Raw genomic sequence first — 17,572 nt, 5'->3', positions numbered from 1 at the left:
TCACTCCTGGTAGTGCTGGGGGGCCATATCAGATGCCAGAGATCCTGCATAGGCAAGCGAGCACTGTACCCGCTGTGCTGGTGCTCTGGCCCTACCAGCTCTTCTGAGGTCAGAATTACAGTTCTGTCCTTCAAGATTCCACAAATTTGGCTGTGGTTTGTGGCCACAAAATACTTTCCGAACGTGCTGTAGCCGTTTGGTAGATTGGTACCACTGTTACGGAACAAGGGTTTGGAATGACTTGTGCTCCCAGGCAGAACTTCAGGGTATAAGGCCTTATGTGATGAGTCACTGATTTTCTGTGAATGATAGATTGGCTGCATTTACTTTGGTTTCTGCTCCACGGAACCACATTCAGGTGGTGCGAGTAGATTCGTGCAGTGCCGGGAATCGAACCTCACCTCCTGTATGCAGCGCGTGCGCACACGTCTGCTGGGTGCTCGCGCTCTCCCTCTTTCTTCCTCTCCCTCTGTCTCTTCCCCACTACCCTCTCTAGCCCCTTCTTCTCTCCCCCTCTTTCTCCTCTCCTCTCTCACCGGCTCTTTCCCTCCCCTTTCTCCCTCTTTTCCTCTCCCTCCCTCCCTCCTCTTTCCCACCTCTGCCTCCTCCCTCTTTCTCCCTTCCCTCTCTCTCCCACCTTCTTTCTCTCTCCCTCTCTGTCTCTCCACTCTTCCTCCCTCTCCCTCTCCTCTCGCTCCTCCTCCCCGTCTCTCCCTCTCTCCTCCCTTTCTCTCCTTCTCTCTCCTCTCTCCTTCCCCTCTCTCTCACCATCTCCCTCTTTCCCTCTCCCTCTCTCTTCCTGTCCTTCCTCTCTCTCCTCTCTTTCTCTCACCCACTTTATTACGTTTTTAAGATGACAGCATTTCAAGTAATATAATGCTAATGTGGCGTGTTCAGCTCTTATGCTTTACCAAGATAAGCAGAAAGACACTAATTCCAGTAAACACGAGGAAATAATTTTCCAGGGTTTTGTGTGTAGTGGGAAATGTAAACACAACACTCTAAAACCCATTTGTTATTGGGTCTTTCGGTAACTGATGATAGTCGCAGAAATTTAAGACAAGCGGCAACGTGCAAGTCGCAGTTCTGTGGGCGTGGCTTCCATTTCGAAAAGCGCCTGGCAGCACCGACCAGGAGTCGTCTTCTGGGGCTGACTCTGAGCGCTCACTGGGCCTGGTCGGTGCCGCTCGTGGGTAATCATTATCTTATCGGTAGGTTTGGTAGGTTTGATTCGAGACGCTCGTTTTTTAAAGGAGCTTTATTGTCGCATTATACGTTTATGACAGGAAGCCTGGGCTTCCAGAACCGGAGCTTCCAGCCAATAGAGGTTTCTCCTCCAATCTTTATTGCCCTGTGTTGTTTAAGTTAATTATTTTTCAATAACTGAATTCCCTGGTCACCAGACCCGAGCGGGAGGGAGAGGTGAGGAAGGGAAAGCTAGTCCTGCTTTCCGTGCCGAATCTCAGTGCTTAAGAACCTGGGGAGGCAGCTCAAAGGTCGAGCCAGGCCCGGTGTCCAGGAGCACTCAGTTCAGTTCCTGGCGCTGGGTGATCCCTGAGCCACGCCCACAATGAGTATTTCATGTTCAAGATGGACCTTTGGAAGTAACCATTTACTGGCACCACGAAGAAACCGGTATCAGATTAGTGAATGAATGTCAGTTAATGCATTAAGTGCATCATTAACTATCAACAAAGATGACAGTTTCCGGAGGAATTCCAGGCGCTCCTGTCCTTTCCCCTCCTCCAGCGGGCCGTGTGTGCGTCAACACCGAAGCAAGGGACCGCGGTTCCAGTTCCTGGTCGCGGTGCCTCACCCTGAGTTCTGGCTTCTGCAGTTGCTCACATATGTCCTTGGGCATATTATTTCCATGTTCTGTGCCTCATTTGTAAAACCGAGTAGTGCTAGAGGGGTTTTGTGAGGATTTAATTATGACATACGTGAAGCGCAGACGGACCGTAGTGGTTCTTCCCCTCTGATCCATGGACCGTGATCCTGGACCCATGATGATGTGGAGAGGTGTAGTTCTACGGGGTGTGTTAGGAGGCTGGAATGATAGAGACTAGTTTGAATGAGGAATGGGAATGTCAGAAGAACCGTGTAACTAGTTTATGCCCCCAGAACGTTCATTGCTCTTTGAGGAGGCAGGGACATCTGAGAGTGAGTGTCTGGGAGTCTGGGAGAGTTGCGAGCGTTTGCGGAATAACTGAGACTGATGTGAAGTTTCTTAAGAGGTGGAGAGAGACTCATGAGACTGACGCCTCTGGCTTTTAAATTGTAGTTGTTAGGGAAATCCAGTTAATTGACAAAAATAAGTATTAGAATCTTTTTTGCTCGTCATTAAGGTCAAATGTTACCTTTTATGTTTGAACTCTTTTTTGGATTTTTTAAATTTTGGTTTGAATTCTCTGTTTTGTTAGATCTAGTTGAAAAGATTCACGATCACAATCATCCTGTTGTTCATCAATTGCCTCGAGCAGGCACCAGTAGCGTCTCCTTCTTCCTAGCCCTGAGATTTTAAAAAATGCCATATTCAAGGCTCTTTGAGGGTTAGGAGAATGAGACCCATCATTGTTACTGGTACTAGGCATATTGGGTACGTCACGGGGAGTTTGCCAGAGTCTGCCGTGTGGGCAGGATACTTTTGGTAGCCTGCCAGGTTGTCCAAAGTAAGAATGAGATAATAAGATGTTGCGTGGCCTGCGTGGGGGGGGGGGGTGGGGGGGGCGGGGGGGGCAGTTGGTGGGTGTGACCCCGGCCTACTGGAAGATGGAGGATCTGGGTGGAGGATACTCAGCCCCGATCCAAGCAGGCTTGGAGATCTCGGCCCCAGGACCCGCGTGCCTTTGTTCCTTTGCCGGTAGCTTCATGCGTGTGGAGAATGGTCTCAGCATGGTGGTGCCTGGTTCTGGAGGTCTTCGGCTGCCGGAGCTCTGCTCGGGGCAGGGAGGGAAACTCAAGCCGCCCCCCCTCCAAGGGGCCCCCGCGAGGACAGCCAGGCGCGGGGCAGGAGACTCTGCATGTGCTCATTGAATCCTCACTGCGTGAAACCAGAACCTAACAGTAGGAAATTAACTGGCAGGTGCAGGAGACAGGCAGGACAGAGACCCCCACAGACCACCACACTGCAGCCTCTCCAGCCCGGCAAGAGCAGACTCTCCCCAGGGCCACCTGGGTAAGAAAGTCGGCTGGGCTTCCTAGCCTGACCTGAGTGGCATGTGGCAGGGTGGGATTGGAAAGCTCCCAGGGGTTGAAGAGGACCATCTTTTGGTTGACTTGGTGTCTCCTGCAAATGAATTCCTTTTAAGGGAAGGGTACTTGATTTCTAATTCCGTTCAGTAGAGTTATATTTCTGAAGATTTGTAAACTTTGCCAATGTTCACAATATTTTTCTTGGCTACATATTAATGAGTTACAAGCTGTGAAAACATTCCCATCAAAATGCAGTCAATTTTGTGGAATCGTAATTACATTAGCATTTAATCCATTGTGGAATCGCCTCAGATGGCAGTGCTGGGATTGAACCCAAGACCTGTACGTCGTGTAGGATCGTGCTCGCCTACTTGACCCGCAGTGGCTGCTTTTGTGTTGTATCCAAGTTCTTTCAGCGTATTACTCATTTAACCTTCAGTGGGCTCGTGAAGGGCTAGTGTTATTTCCCACGTGTGTAGATGAAGAAAATAAGGCTGTGCTCACTTCCAGGGTCACCCAGCATGTTTCCGTCTATGAACATTTTTGACTAATTTTAAAACTTGAATTTATGACCATTAAAATTTAAAGTATGAGTGATATAGTCCAGTAGAAGCAGTTTATCTACCTTGCATGGTGGCCTTTAAAAAAAAACCCAAATACCGTAAGATCTGAAATAAAAACACTGAATCCGTATTTTTTATATATATATATATATATATATATATATATATATACACTTTAGGTTTTCTGGACTTGAATACATTTGGTTTATAATAATGTATCCAAAATGTATTGACAGTGCCCCAAATTATTAATGTAAGTTCAGTTGTTAAATAGCATATATTTTATTTATAGTAAACATAGTTTCATTGCCTGTGGAAGCATTTATTCAAGGTAACTATAAATATAGTCTGAGTCAGTTTTATATATGTTTACCCAAGTTTCTAGATTTTATAGCCACCCTCCATTTTATAGAAGTCTTTCTTTTTAATACTTGCTTTGATGTGAGTTTTGGTTGTCCAAAAGTATGAAGGAAAGAAATCAGAACAGAGGAAGGAACTGTATCGGTGCTTTGTATGTGCTGTTGAAGGCCTGGACCACAACAGTTTTAGGGGGGGTTTCCCTGGAGCTGTATTGAGAGGAACAGTGGGTCCCTCGGGGGTCCCGCAGCGCGCTGCCTCCTGGGGGGAGCATGAGGAGACAGGAACCACCGTGATTGTCGGTGTCCAGTTTAATTCAGAAATGAACACCATTATGATAGAGACGCTGAGGGGGTCCGAGGTACAGAACTGCCCTTGGTGTGATTGATCATCCTCGAAGGTCAAGCGTTTCGATGGAGGTAGTTCCGTTGGGGGGATAACGCGAGGGCTCGCTCTCTAGAGCTGTCTTGAGAAATTCATCTGTACTGCTTTTCTTTCCCTTGCTGCTAGTACATATGAAACAATCACGTTTACTTCTTACTAATATTTGCCTTTACCTGGATAAACACAGAAATATTATGTTAATATCATAATATTTGCGTAATACATGCACTGCACTGTAGCACCGTCCTCCCATTGTTCGTCGATTTGCTCGAGCGGGCCCAGTAACGTCTCCATCGTGAGACTTGTTACTGTGTTTAGCGTGTCGAATACGTCACGGGGAGCTTGCCAGGCTTTGCCATGCGAGCGAAATACTCTCGGTAGCTTGCGGAGTTCTCTGAGAGGGGCGGAGGAATCGAACTAGGCTCAGCCGGGCCGGCTGCGCGCAAGGCAAATGCCCTACCGCTGTGTTATCACTCCAGCCCAACAATAATATAATGTTATAATAATATAACGTTACTATTAACACAGATTTCATAACGTAGTTCTCTGGGCTCGAGGGGCTAAGGTTAAAAGCTGGCTGGGATTGTACCCTAAATTCCAGACGAAGTCCTACCCCCTGGGGTCCGGTCTTTGAGGTCCTCACAGCTTATATCAAGACTGTGCTTTATGATTTCTAGACTGTTCCATACTGATGCCACGGTAGCTTTGCTGCTTGGCCCAGGTCCATCCAGAGATCTTGGCGGGACACAAGTTAGGAACTGTGACGACTGGAGCCTGAGTCAGGTACTCAGGAGTACGGATGCCAGCAGTAGATCTGTTTCGGTCAGTCAGCTCCCAGTGTTAGGAGCGCAGCATTGGCCGTCTTTCTGGGTTTAAGCAAAGAACGTTGCTCTAGAGTAAAATAGGAAAAGATTGTAGAAGAAAGAGAAAAGCAAATAATTCACTACAGACACAGAATCCAGAGTCACCAGAAGGTTTGACCTTGTAAGTAACGAAGCCGAGCTTGGGGAATTTAGTAGCTAACAGAACGAGAGGTAAAGGTGATTCTCTAGAAAGGTGATGCATGGAACCATGCAGTACAGTGGGTCTGTGCAGCTGACCCCGTTCCGTCCCTGGCACCACATCCCTGAGTGCATGCCAGTGGTAAGCCTTGAGCTGGGGGGGCGGGGGGAGGTTAGGGAGGATGCCCCTCACACCAGTCACTGGTCTCTGGTTTACAGAATTTGCATTTTAAGATAAGAGTTTAACATTGATAAACTTCTTTTTTTGGGGGGGGGGGGGCACCCGGTGTGCTCAGGCTTGCTTCTGGCTCTGGACTCGGGTCACTTCTGCTTGGGACCAGGGATTGACTCTGTCTGCTGCCTGCGAGGCAGGTGCCCTACTCATTGTACTATCGCTCCAGTCCTTGCCATTCATAAACTTGACCTTGAAAGACACTTCCCAGGGTTGGAGATGTGGGTGGATGGGTGATAGCCTTGGGAGCTGTTGGTCTGTGTGTGGCGAAGCCTGTTCAGTCCCTTAGGAAAGGTAGACTTTTTATTGTTTTTATTATTTAGGGAGAGCTGAGTTTTTTTTTCCCCTGAAGGGCCAAATCCACTTGAGTGCCTCTGGTGTAGAAGAATGTAGGGTAAGTTTGGCTTAGGTGCAGCCAAAAATGCTTCCAGATGGGATCCCAGTTACGTGATTTTAAGTGGACATGCTTAACGGCATCTTGTTCCCTTCCCTGGCGCCGTTGCTGTAGTGGAGATGAGGGTGAGCTGTGCGTGGGCTTGGTCAAAGGCTAGGTGCCCTCTCCGTGGTGCTCAGGCTGGCTGTTTGCAGTGCTCACATTGTGTGCCCAGGTTAGTTAGGGTGCTTGCCCTGAGTGCCCTGGGTGGTCACTCCTCCTTGCAGTCTTGACACGCAGCTGGCTCTGCTGGGTTTGCCCACTGGTGTTGGGGGGTGGGGGTGCCCCAGACCGCAGAGCTTAGGGGTCACCTGGCATGGCAGATGGCACCGGGGATGAAGAACTCGCAGGCTCAGATTTGCAAGAGGAGAGCCTGGCCATTGGCCGTACCAGTCCCTGTAATGAAGCTTTTCATGTTAACAGCTCAGCACTAAAATAGTGCCGTCTTATTTTAATTTTCGCTAGGGAGAAGAATACACTAATTATTTTGACCAGGAACCCTTGCTGGTGCAGACAGCATTACCCTTTATTTAAAACTTTTTTTTTTCTTTAATTAGGCCACTCCTGGCTCAGCAATCAGGCATCAGTCCTGGTAGTGCTTGCGTCTCCCGTGCAGTTTTGGGGACCGGAGTTGGGTGGGCTGTGTACAGCGCAGGGCCAGCACCTTGCACGCTGCTCCAGCTCTCTGACCCTCAGTCTTGTCCTTTCTAGAGACAGCCTGGTTGGTGCCGAGTCGGCATCCTGGTTAGGCTTGCCTGAACTTTATTAGGGCACTCAGTAGATCTCTGATATTAAATCCTCCGCCTGTGATGAGAATCGGGCGCTTGAATGGAGGAATCAGAATATCTGTTAGCATAAAAGGAAAGGCTCTTCTTAAGACGTAGAGTGGGTGAATCGGCCCAGACAGAAATGGGGGACATTATTTATATTCGTAGTACTCTGTCAGAATCGTTGAGTGGTTGGCCGTAGCCCTGGCATGAGAGCCATCTTCTCTGGGGTAGAGTTCGGAGCTCTTGGTGGTCTGGCGCTGGCCTCCCCTTCACAGAGCAGGCTCTGCTCCTCTGGTCTCTGCACAGCTGTGCCTCCGTCCGTCCTCTTCTAGCCAGGTGTTGCTTCGGTTCCAGGAACTACCTGGAATCTCTTCTTTGAGCAGAACTGCTTCTGTCCAATGTGGGTTTTTTCCTCCCTGAAAGTTCCTAGTGCCTCACTTCCTCAACTGGTCACTCAACGGTTGTTTTGTTTTTGATACCACCTCATATTATTTCTCATAATTTTTTTCTTTTGCCTTTGTCATCCCACTGCCTGTCTGGTGGGACTGGACCCTCTCCTCCCCCTCACCTGGGTGCCTCTCAGGAAGTGCCCTCGTCCACCCTGCACGTGGCACCGTCACTGTCGGCAAGTAGGAAATCCCAGGGCTTTGGGAGCCATGAGCCAGGAACTGTGGGTGGAGGCCAGAGTATTCTGGCCACCTGCATTAGCACGCATATATTCCTTAGATATCATAGTTCGGACACTTGATGCAGTTAGCAAAGCAGCAGTGATAGCCGATTCAGGTTGTGGTTTGTGTGGCTTGCCTGACTTTTACCAGATGCACTCTTTCTGTTCGGGACTCCATCCAGCTGTCATCTGCCTGGGTTTGTCCTGACTGCTTGTGTGACCGTGACGGTCCGGTCTGTGCAGCGTGTCGGACCAGCAGCACACGGGGATATTTTCTTCCCACTTGGAAACAGTACACACAGCCGGTAGGGCATTTGCCCTGTGTGCGGCCAACCAGGTTTGATCCCCTGGATCCCATAGAGTTCCCTGGGCGTGCCAGGAGTAGATCCTGCGTGCAGATCCAGGAGTGACCCCTGAGCATCACCAGGTGTGGCCCCAGCCCCCAACCCTTTGAGTTGATTAATGCAAGCAGAAGCAGCATCCGTGAGAAATAGCACCTTTTCCTAAGAAAATGGATGTTTTCAGAATGCCATTTTACACTTTAGATATTTACAACTTACACAAGTATTCAGCCTGAGTTTTTGTTTTCTTTCAATTTGCGGGGGGAAAACATTGCATTAACAGTTCTTTAGTATCAAAAGGTTTGGGGCTGTGGGTTATAAGGCAGTGGGTTAGGGCCCTTATAGACATGTCTGACCCATGTTCGATTGCCAGCACCACATGGCCCCCTGAGCCTCACCCTGGCGGCCTAGGGGTGCACAGCACTGCAGGTCCCCAAGCAGCAAGCAGCACCACAGGTCCACTTGCTGGCCCCGTAAGGACTCCCCACGCTACTGTACTACCACCCTGAGCATTGCCAGGGACGCCTCCCCCTCAATAAATCAAACTGAAACTAGAACTACAAAGTTTTGTCTGTGTGGTTCATGTTTTTGTTCTGTGCCAATGTAGGACACTTAAAACCCTCTTTGCCACCCAGAGTAGCAGCTTCAACATTTTCTGTCTAAGCAGAAAGAGCTTTGAGTAGCAACTTGTGTGTACTGGGGGTAGCTGCTTTGGAATGAAAAGTTTCATTCATATACTATTTGAATAAAGTTTCATATACTGTATGCTATAATCCTAGCTGCTTAAACTGGAATGCACCGTATGGGGTCACGTAACTTTTGAAACAAAGTGTTTTAAAATAAATTTCTTCATGACATTTCCTGTAAATGTTTGATTTTTATGCCTGATTTATATATTTAACCTTCTACTCAAATACATACTAATTTATTTGAAAACACTGCAGTTTTTAAAGCTGTTGATTTTGTTTAAGAATTTTATTTCTAAAAAATCAGTGACACACATCGTATTGAGATGAGTTCAAAATAAGAATATATGCATTGCCGGGCAGTCTCTTTCCTAATTTTTTGCTTATAATAAGCATGGTACCTCAGCCTTCAGATATGTACCCAGGAGAGTATACCTGGTGTCATGTAAATAAATATTTATCGGACAGAAAGGGATAGCAAGTGGAGAAAAATTAAGAATCTGTTTAAATCATTCAGAGCAGCGAAGTTCTCGAAGAACAGCCTTGTTCATGTGCCACGCGCCACACCCGATCAGAACGCTGTCAGTTGTCCATATAAATACATGTTTTACCAATAGAAAATGTCGGGAGTGTGCTGAAGATGATGAGTCAGAAAGGGTAAGAAACAAAATGCAGTGACCTCTTCTGCCCTTTTATTTACGGTGCCACTGCCCCGTGTAGGTTTGACACCAATCAGTTCTGACAGTCCCCAGCCCGCCAGCCCAAGGGCTTGAGTTCCTCTTTCTCTTAACCCACGTGGATGGAGCTCCGTGATCGCACTTTTGGTCTACCACAGTGGTGGTAAAACACAAAAATATAGATTTTCAGAGGAAACCCTGCCTGACCTGTGCGGAATGGTCACTTTCACAGCTGCACCCCAATCTCTCTAGCAGCCCTGGGGGTAACCTCTGGTGGAGAAGCCCTTCTTGGGGTCCTGATTTGGTGGTGTCTTGCCGTTTGCCCATCTTCAGTGCAGATTGGTACAAAATGGGCTTCATCAGTACAAGTGGCTTCGTTCAGCAAGTCTTGAACAGAAAAGAGACTCGGGGTTTAAGAGAAAGTTGCGGAGTCAGGCCTAGGAGCCCAGTAAGAAACTGACAGCCGAGGGTGCAGTGAACCCGTGGGTGAACCTGTGTTTCTGCTGAAATAGGAACGGATCCAAAGACCAGAAAGCAGTTGAATGGTTTGCAACAAAGTGTCATTCACCTCTTCTATATGAAATATCGATGTTGCAGGCATTTTGGGGATTGAGTCCTGTTGGGGAAAGTAAGACACTGTATGGGTGGTGTGGAAACTAGTAACAAGTTACAGCCTCGGGGTGAAGCTGTTTGCTTCATTCGTAACAAATGTATATGATTTTTTTCCCCCTCTCGTGCACCCTGCTAGGTGACCTGTTTAGCAGCGCATCAAGATGTTGTAGCTTTTTTAGTATTTTGCACTTTCAAGTTTTGATATATATATGATATATATCATATTAGCAGAGTAAAGGTAAAGGTAAAGGCCCTCCCGTTGATCGTCGATTTGCTCGAGCGGGCCCAGTAACGTCTCCATTGGAGACTTTGTTGTTACTGTGTCTGGCATATCGAATACGTCACGGGGAGCTTGCCAGGCTCTGCCGTGCGGGCGAGATACTCTCGGTAGCTTGCCGGGCTCTCCGAGAGGGGCGGAGGAATCGAACTCGGGTCGGCCATGTTGGCCGCGTGTAAGGCGAACGCCCTACCCGCTGTGCTATCGCTCCAGCCCATTAGCAGAGTAGTACTATATAAAATAAATAGTGGAACCTGAGCTTGGCATAGACCTTGTTATTCTGTAACAGTTCCTCCACAGTCAGTCCAGGCCAGGGAAGCTCGCTCACCTCCAGGAACAACTCTTACATTTTCCAAAAATATCTACTGGACTTGTAAAAATGCAATGTAGTTTTACATTTTAATTTTTGATTTTGGGTCACACCAAGCAGTGCTCACAGCTTAACTCCTGACTCTGTGCTCAGGGATCATGCCTGACAGTGCTTGGGGGGGACTCTGTGGTGCTGGAGATTAAACCCAGATCAGCTGCATGCAAGGAGATGCCCTGTCCTCCCTCCTACCGCTCTGACCCCTGTTGTTACAGTTTCATAGAGAAGGTCAAATAGTTTTCCATAGTGACTCTATAGAATCCCACTCAAGAGTTTCTGTTCCTCTCGTTCCTGTCTTTACCAGTTCTAATTATTAATCTTCTAAATGTAAGCCATTCGGTGGAGTGGTATTTTATTGTGGTTTCAAATTATATTTTCCCAGTGACCAATAAGATTGAGCATCTTTTAATATATTTATTTACCATTTGCCCATTTTCTCATAGTCCCTTTCAAGTTTCTTGCATATTTTCTATGGGACAGTTCTTTTTCTAATCCATTGTATGTATTGTTCTATGTTCTGGATCTGAGCTCTGTCATATCCGATGCCTTATTTGTCTTTTCACTCTTTTTTTTTTTTTATATAAATAGGCGTTCTTTGTTCATATTTAAATCACTGTCATCCTTTTCATTGGGAGGAAATTCTGTGTTTTGTTTAAAAATATCTTAAACATACTGCTTTGTCCTTTCCGTTGAGATTTACAGTCCCCGGATTTGACTGGTGGTAAGAGAGATCGTCGTTCATGGTCCTTCTCCCTCCCGATACGAAAGCCCCTGCCTAGTCCTTGTGGGGATGACTCTTGTTTTTCCCTGAAGTGTCATTTTGTTTATAGATGAGCTTATTTTGGGGTGCTCTTTCTAGTTCCTGTTTTTTTCCGTTCATGTTTTTTTGTCTTCATCTTAATTATCATGAGTTCCTAATCTTGATAACACATAGAGAAAATGCTCCTTATCCTTGCCTGCCCCCTCGAAGGAAAAAAGACTTTATTCTTGGTCCTTCATTTTTTTTTATGAATACTTCAGAATAAACCTATCAGATTTCATGCTGGTTTCAGAAAGAACTCAGCATTTTCAGTGCTCAGTGCCCTAGTTCTTTAGTATACGCACATTATGGTTGAGTAATCAGTCACACTAACTTCCAGAGCCACCACTCACTGCCGTCAGGGATTCTTCGATCCGGAGTCGAGACAGGGCCTCCAGGGAAGACCTGTGTCGACCGCGTGTTGCTAGAAGCCTGGACTGCGGCTGCAGGAGGTGGACAGAGGCCAGGGGACGTCAGAAAGTCGGTGTTTGGTGGGTGGCACTGGGCTTGCCAGGCTGCCTTCTCTCTGCTGCGTCTGAGTCCTGGGGTCCCTGTGCCGCTTCCGGGAGCCGCCGTCACCTCCCGGCCTGCAGCTGTGCGTCTCGAGCCAGCAGTCCCGGGGGAGGCCCGGCACAGGCCTCGTCTCCGGGCCGCCTGCACGGAGCTGTCCCACGGCCCGGACCCTCCAGTGAGCACGCCCCCTACTTTCTCAGCCATCTTCATAAATTTTTTTTATCTTTTGAATCAAAAGAGGTACTTTCAAGTTATTTAAATGGTGAATTTGTTCATTTTGACCTACCAAATTTTAGATAAATCTTGTGAGCAGTTCGATTTGCATTCAGAATTACAGGCTGACCAGCGGCCTTTATTTTTCTGAGGCCTGTGAATCAAGGATTAAAAAAATACTTAAATGTAGAGGACAACTAGAAGAATGATATTTCATAAATATATGAAATTCTGATAGTTTCAGTATTGTTTTGCAACTGCACCCAGTAGTCCAATGCGCTGCTCCTGACTTAGTGCTTGGGGACTGTCGTAAATTGAGCCTAGGGCTTCCACTCATGAAGCGGTGCCCTCCAGCCCACCCCCCATTTTTGTTCGGGAACCATGCCCAGTGGTGTTCGGGGGTCCGACCTGTGTCTGCCTCAAGCGCCCTGTGTGCTGAGCTGTTCAGCCTGTGGCCCAGCCCATTCAGCTCTTCCTTCACCCGCAGTAGAAGTTTTAGTGGAACGCAGTTGTACTCCTGTTTGCTGCTCCTTTTTTTTTTTCAAATTCACAGCAAGATAGACCATTAGAAAGCTCTTCATGGTCCGGTTTCAGTCATACAAAGTTGCAACTTCGATTCCTCCACCAGTGTCCCCAGTTTCCCTACTGGGAAACACCTCCCACTCCCTGCCTGCCTCTATGGCAGGCAGCTTTTCCTTTCTTCGCTCTCGCTCTCTCTCTCAAACACACATTATGGTTTGCAGGTACTACGCAGTTCATGTGCCAGAGGTCATTGTGTGTGTTTGTTCAGGGCGTTCGGTGCTTTTATCAGGAAGGCACAGATAGAGTATCTTTTTTAAAAGCCAGGTGGTGACTTTCAGGTGTGGGACATGACTGCCGAGGCTTCCGGAAGTAGAGGGAGGTGGGTGGAGGTAGCCCATCCTGACCCAGAGAAATCCTGGAGACTTCAGTCACAAAACTCACATACCTGAATTTTCAGCAGATTCACATCTCAGTGAAGTTTGTCCTGAGACGGAGGAGTCCGGTGGGGGAGATGGCAGCAATTTTGGGTTGTGGGAGCAAGCAGCTGTCAGGGGCTCTGCTCTGTTTGGGTGAGCACCAGGCTGACCTGCCCCCACTTTGGTCTACCTGGTCTGTTCAGCCTTGCTCGGGTCCGAGATTAACTGTGGCTTTTGATCTCTTTTGAGAATTTCTGTTTCTTTTTGCCTAGCGAGGCACAGGGGTTACTCCTGGCTCTGCACTCAGGAGTTATTCCTGGCAGTGCTCAGGGGACCATATGGGATGCTGAGAATCGAACCCGGGTCGGCCGCGTGCAAGGCAAACACCCTACCTGCTGTGCTATCCTTCCAGCTCCTCTTTTGAGTCTCTGAAGCAAGGCTGATGATGAGTTTGTATGGCTGAGCCAGGGGTGGTTTGGGGGACATGGTGTGGCAGAGAGGGGGAAGGAAGGAAGCAGATAATCTTGAAGTCCAGGTACAGAATGAAGATCGGCGTGTATTCAGGGAGAGAAAACCCCGGAAGGAAGGACTCTTTGGGGCAGCGAGGGACGTATTTGTCTTCCCTGGGCGCAGTCATTGGTTGAAGTCTCTTCCAGATCCGCCCGCCACCCCCCCACCCACAGTAATGGGGGGGGGGGGGGTTCTGTTCTGTTTCTCTCTCCCACTTCACTTCTGAATGTCACAAGGTCACAGTCTCTCCCCTTGTGTCTCTCTGTGCCGTAGAGCGAACCCAGCGTCAGCCGGTACAGTGCTTAGTACTCTCCTCTCTTCCCTTCTGTCCTGGGCTCCGTGAAGCCTCTTCACCTCCCTCCTGCCGTGGCTCAGCCTCCCTCGCTCCACACGAGCCCCGGTGGGAGAGTTTTCTGAGAACTGCCACTTCGAGAATGACCAAAGTCCTCGATGCCTTGTGCCCGCCTTTCTGGCAGCCTGTATTCTTGCCTGCTTTAGTGAGTCTCCGGCTACAGCTGTTAGTAGAGATCCCAGTTAAGCCCCAAATGTAGTTACACTTTTTGGTTTATTTTTGGGTCGCACCCGGCGGTGCTTGGGATTACTACTGGCTCTGCACTCAGGAATCGCTCCTTGGTGGGGCTCAGGGGAACGTACGGGATGCCGGGATTGAGCCCGGGTTGGCTGCGTGCGAGGCAGGTGCCTTCCCCACTGTCCTACCGCTCTGGCCCCTAGTTACAGGTTGGTGCAGGGTCTGATTCAGCAGGTGTGCAGCTTCTCCTCGTACTTCTCCCTTCCCCCTTGCTTCCCACTCTTCCTTCCTCATCCCTGTCTTTTTCAGTGTTGCCCAATCGCCGTCCCCTAAGACAGTGGTCGTATTCCATCATTTCTGTGTCTTGAGCCACCGCTTTTTGATTTCCAATTCCTCGGGGGTAGTATTTTCAGTGGTAGCACTGTCCTCCCGTTGATCGTCGATTTGCTCGAGCGGGCCCAGTAACGTCTCCATTGGAGACTTTGTTGTTACTGTGTCTGGCATATCGAATACTCTCGGTAGCTTGCCGGGCTCTCCGAGAGGGGCGGAGGAATCGAACTCGGGTTGGCCATGTTGGCTGTGTGCAAGGCAAACGCCCTACCGCTATTTCCTCAGCATTGTGACAGTTTTCTGTTAATATGCAAATGTTTCCATGAATGAATCGACCTTTGGAGAACATTTTTAACTCTATGAGAGATGATTCTTGAACATAGAGACTAACCTGAGATTAGGAACCCACGCACTGTCCACGCTGGGATCAGGTTTGGATCTGAGGGGACTCGGAGAGGATCCTCTGAATACTCTCCGGCTGAAGTGGAGCAGCCACCCCTGGCCTCGCCCACGCCACGGACTCTGCCCTGGAGGGTCACGGCAGCTCTGCGTCACGCAGGTCTTGGGTGCTGTTGTCCAGCGCACGTCCCGTGCCCGCTTGGCCTCCCACTGAGCTTGGTGTCTTGGGTTTTCAGACATCGCGGCTCATGGCTGCTGCACACTTAGTGGACTCCTGTGTGTGTTCATGTAGGATTGCTGCTGGTGTCACTTTGTTGCTGTATCTGAAACTGATGCTCTCTTCAAAGGGCACCTGCGGGTGCTGTGCTGACTCTTGTCTGCAGGAGTCAGGGAGCACTGGGCAGCTCTCAGAGCCCACCTGGCTGGGCGGGTGACACCGGAATTCTAAAGTGCAGTAACACAGGCCTGCTCCAAGCCTCCTTCGGAACTCCTTTCTGGGCAAGTTGTTTTTCTTTATGATCTTCATGTTGTCCGTTAACTTTACGCTTTCTCTACTGGTGTCAGGGGCTCGCCAAAAATTCAAAGCTGGTTTCCATGTCAGGCCCAACATGTTGGCTTTGACAGTTCTACAAGGCTCTGTCTTTCCACAAGAATTGATTTTGTGTTTATAGAATCATAAATATCTTACCTGAGGGTGTAATTTTAAAATATAACTCATCCTTCATAAATTGAGAACAGTTTGTGAAGATGTTCAGGAATTTACGGACTTGAGGACCTTTGGTTCACAAACAAGTGACAGTCTTCACACAGAGAGTTTATTAGCTACGTCACTGGTGAGGAGGTTCGAGTAGCTCACAGACTGGAGGTCCAGAGAGGGCCCCAGAGCTGGGGTGGGACCGGCTGGCCAGAAACACACACACACACACACACACACACACACACACACACGCACCCGCACGCTGCGATGGCCATCATCTCGCTGACTCCTGCTGGAGGAGCTTCTGTTCCGGAGGCCCGGATGGCACTGCCTCCGGAAGGGCCTGCACAACCTTCTTGCTGTGGCACTCACCAAGAGCAGAGGTTGAGTGGGCCCAGGGGAGCCCCATGGAGATGAGGAGACTCGCTGAAGGGAGGCGGCTGCTTTGTGCTGCACTTGTGCTCAGAGCTCTCGAGTTGTGCCCTTTTGTGCTTTGCTGTCAGATTCGAAGCATTTTATTGGAAGTCAGCCATGGTCTAGGCATCTTCCAATAACGCTCTTTCTTTTTTTTAAATTTTAGTTCTAGAAAGTTGTTCACAGTAATTGTTCCATTTAATATTGCAACACCAACCCCTCTACCATTACACCTGCCCACCACATTTCGAGCGTTCCCATCCCAACCCCCAAAGCAGGAACTGAATCATTTATTTTGTATTGCTTGTCATGATTAATCCGCTAAAAGTGATCCCCAAAAGCTTCCTTAGAGGAAAGTGTGTGAAGATTGTCGTATTGCTCCCTAGAGCCAGTAAGCCCTTGTATAAGGGATGTATTAGATGTTGCGTGGCCGCGTGTGCACTCCAGGAATTCTGAAATTTTCAGTAATACGGTTATACTGCTGAGATGGTTTTTTTTTAACTGGATGGTGACTTTGGGGTTCTGAGGCATCTCTGCGGTGTGTCGTTCTGTGTCGCTCTATTCCGAGAGCTTTATCTGTGCATCTCCAGATCGTGGTTGTTAAGGAACTTATATGGCGCCAAGGCACCTACATGCTCTTGAGGGATGAAGAAAGTGAGTTAGAGGGTAACTCGCCGATGATTTTTCATTAATATGCTTGCAGAATTAAAGTAAATTGAAAATAGAATCTTGACTCTTCCATTCATACCTTATTTCCCCAAAAATGCCTCTGAAGTCTGAGGAAGCTCATCTGTATCTCTGCAGGGTTTGTGGGCTTATGTTAAATAGAAATACTGTGTGCTACTTAGTCAGGGCTTTCCTTTATTTTCCTGGTAGACTTTCAGGTTTGGGAAGGTGACATTTTATCTGAACATAAGGGAAGTGGCTTACTGACCGACCCAGGGGCGCACGCTCCAGTAGACTCGTAGATTGGTCTAAACTTCCCCCCACCCCCCTAATTGTCCTGCTCACGGTGAACTAGCCAAGAGCAGCTGCTCTCTCTTCATTGGGACTCCAATTGACCCTGATAATGTGCTCCAAAGTTACATCACTTTGGAAGTAGTTTGTAATTGCCATGTTTTGGGAAAACAATTCTAAATAAAGTTTTTTGTTATTTTCATGCCTAGGGCAGGTAATAGCTATATGCTTTATAGAACCCATACCTTTTTTTAAAAAAAAAACTTTAATTTTTTTTTTTTAATAATGCCCAGCATTTTATTGGACATGTTACAGGAGAGGTTTAGTCAGAGATCACAAGCTTCTGTTATTGCGGGAAGCTCTGCCTTTTTCAAGAGGTTGCTGTGTTGGGGGGAAAAAGGACTGCTCATTTCACAGCGTGTGATAGTAAAGAACTGGGAGTGATACAGGAATTAAGAAGATGCTGAATAATTTGCTCTCTTGCGAGTTTTCTTCTATTATGTAGGTGATGAAGTTTGGGGCCTCGCCTGGTCAGTAGTCGGGCACCCATATGTGGTTCTGGGGATTAAACTCGGCTCTGTCATGTGCGAGGGAAGCACTCCCCCCCCCCCCCCCATACTGTTCCTCTGACCCTTCTTGCAGGTTTTCTTATGTCTACTGATTGCAAATTTAGAAAGTATTTTGATGAGGAAAAAACCCAGCTAAGGTGCCGAT

The 17,572-nt window shown here is 48.2% G+C and overlaps 1 protein-coding gene across 4 annotated transcripts in view; it reads left to right on the top strand.

The window, feature by feature from the left end:
* Window positions 1–17,572, top strand: part of EML4 (EMAP like 4) — an 82,399-nt gene that overhangs the window by 16,714 nt on the left and 48,113 nt on the right. The window lies entirely within an intron of this gene.

Source organism: Sorex fumeus, unplaced genomic scaffold, assembly GCF_029834395.1.
Source record: "Sorex fumeus unplaced genomic scaffold, SorFum_2.1 ptg000079l, whole genome shotgun sequence".
NCBI lineage: Eukaryota > Metazoa > Chordata > Mammalia > Eulipotyphla > Soricidae > Sorex > Sorex fumeus.
The sequence above is the reverse complement of the archived record's forward strand: the minus strand, read 5'-3'. Positions and strand labels throughout refer to the sequence as shown.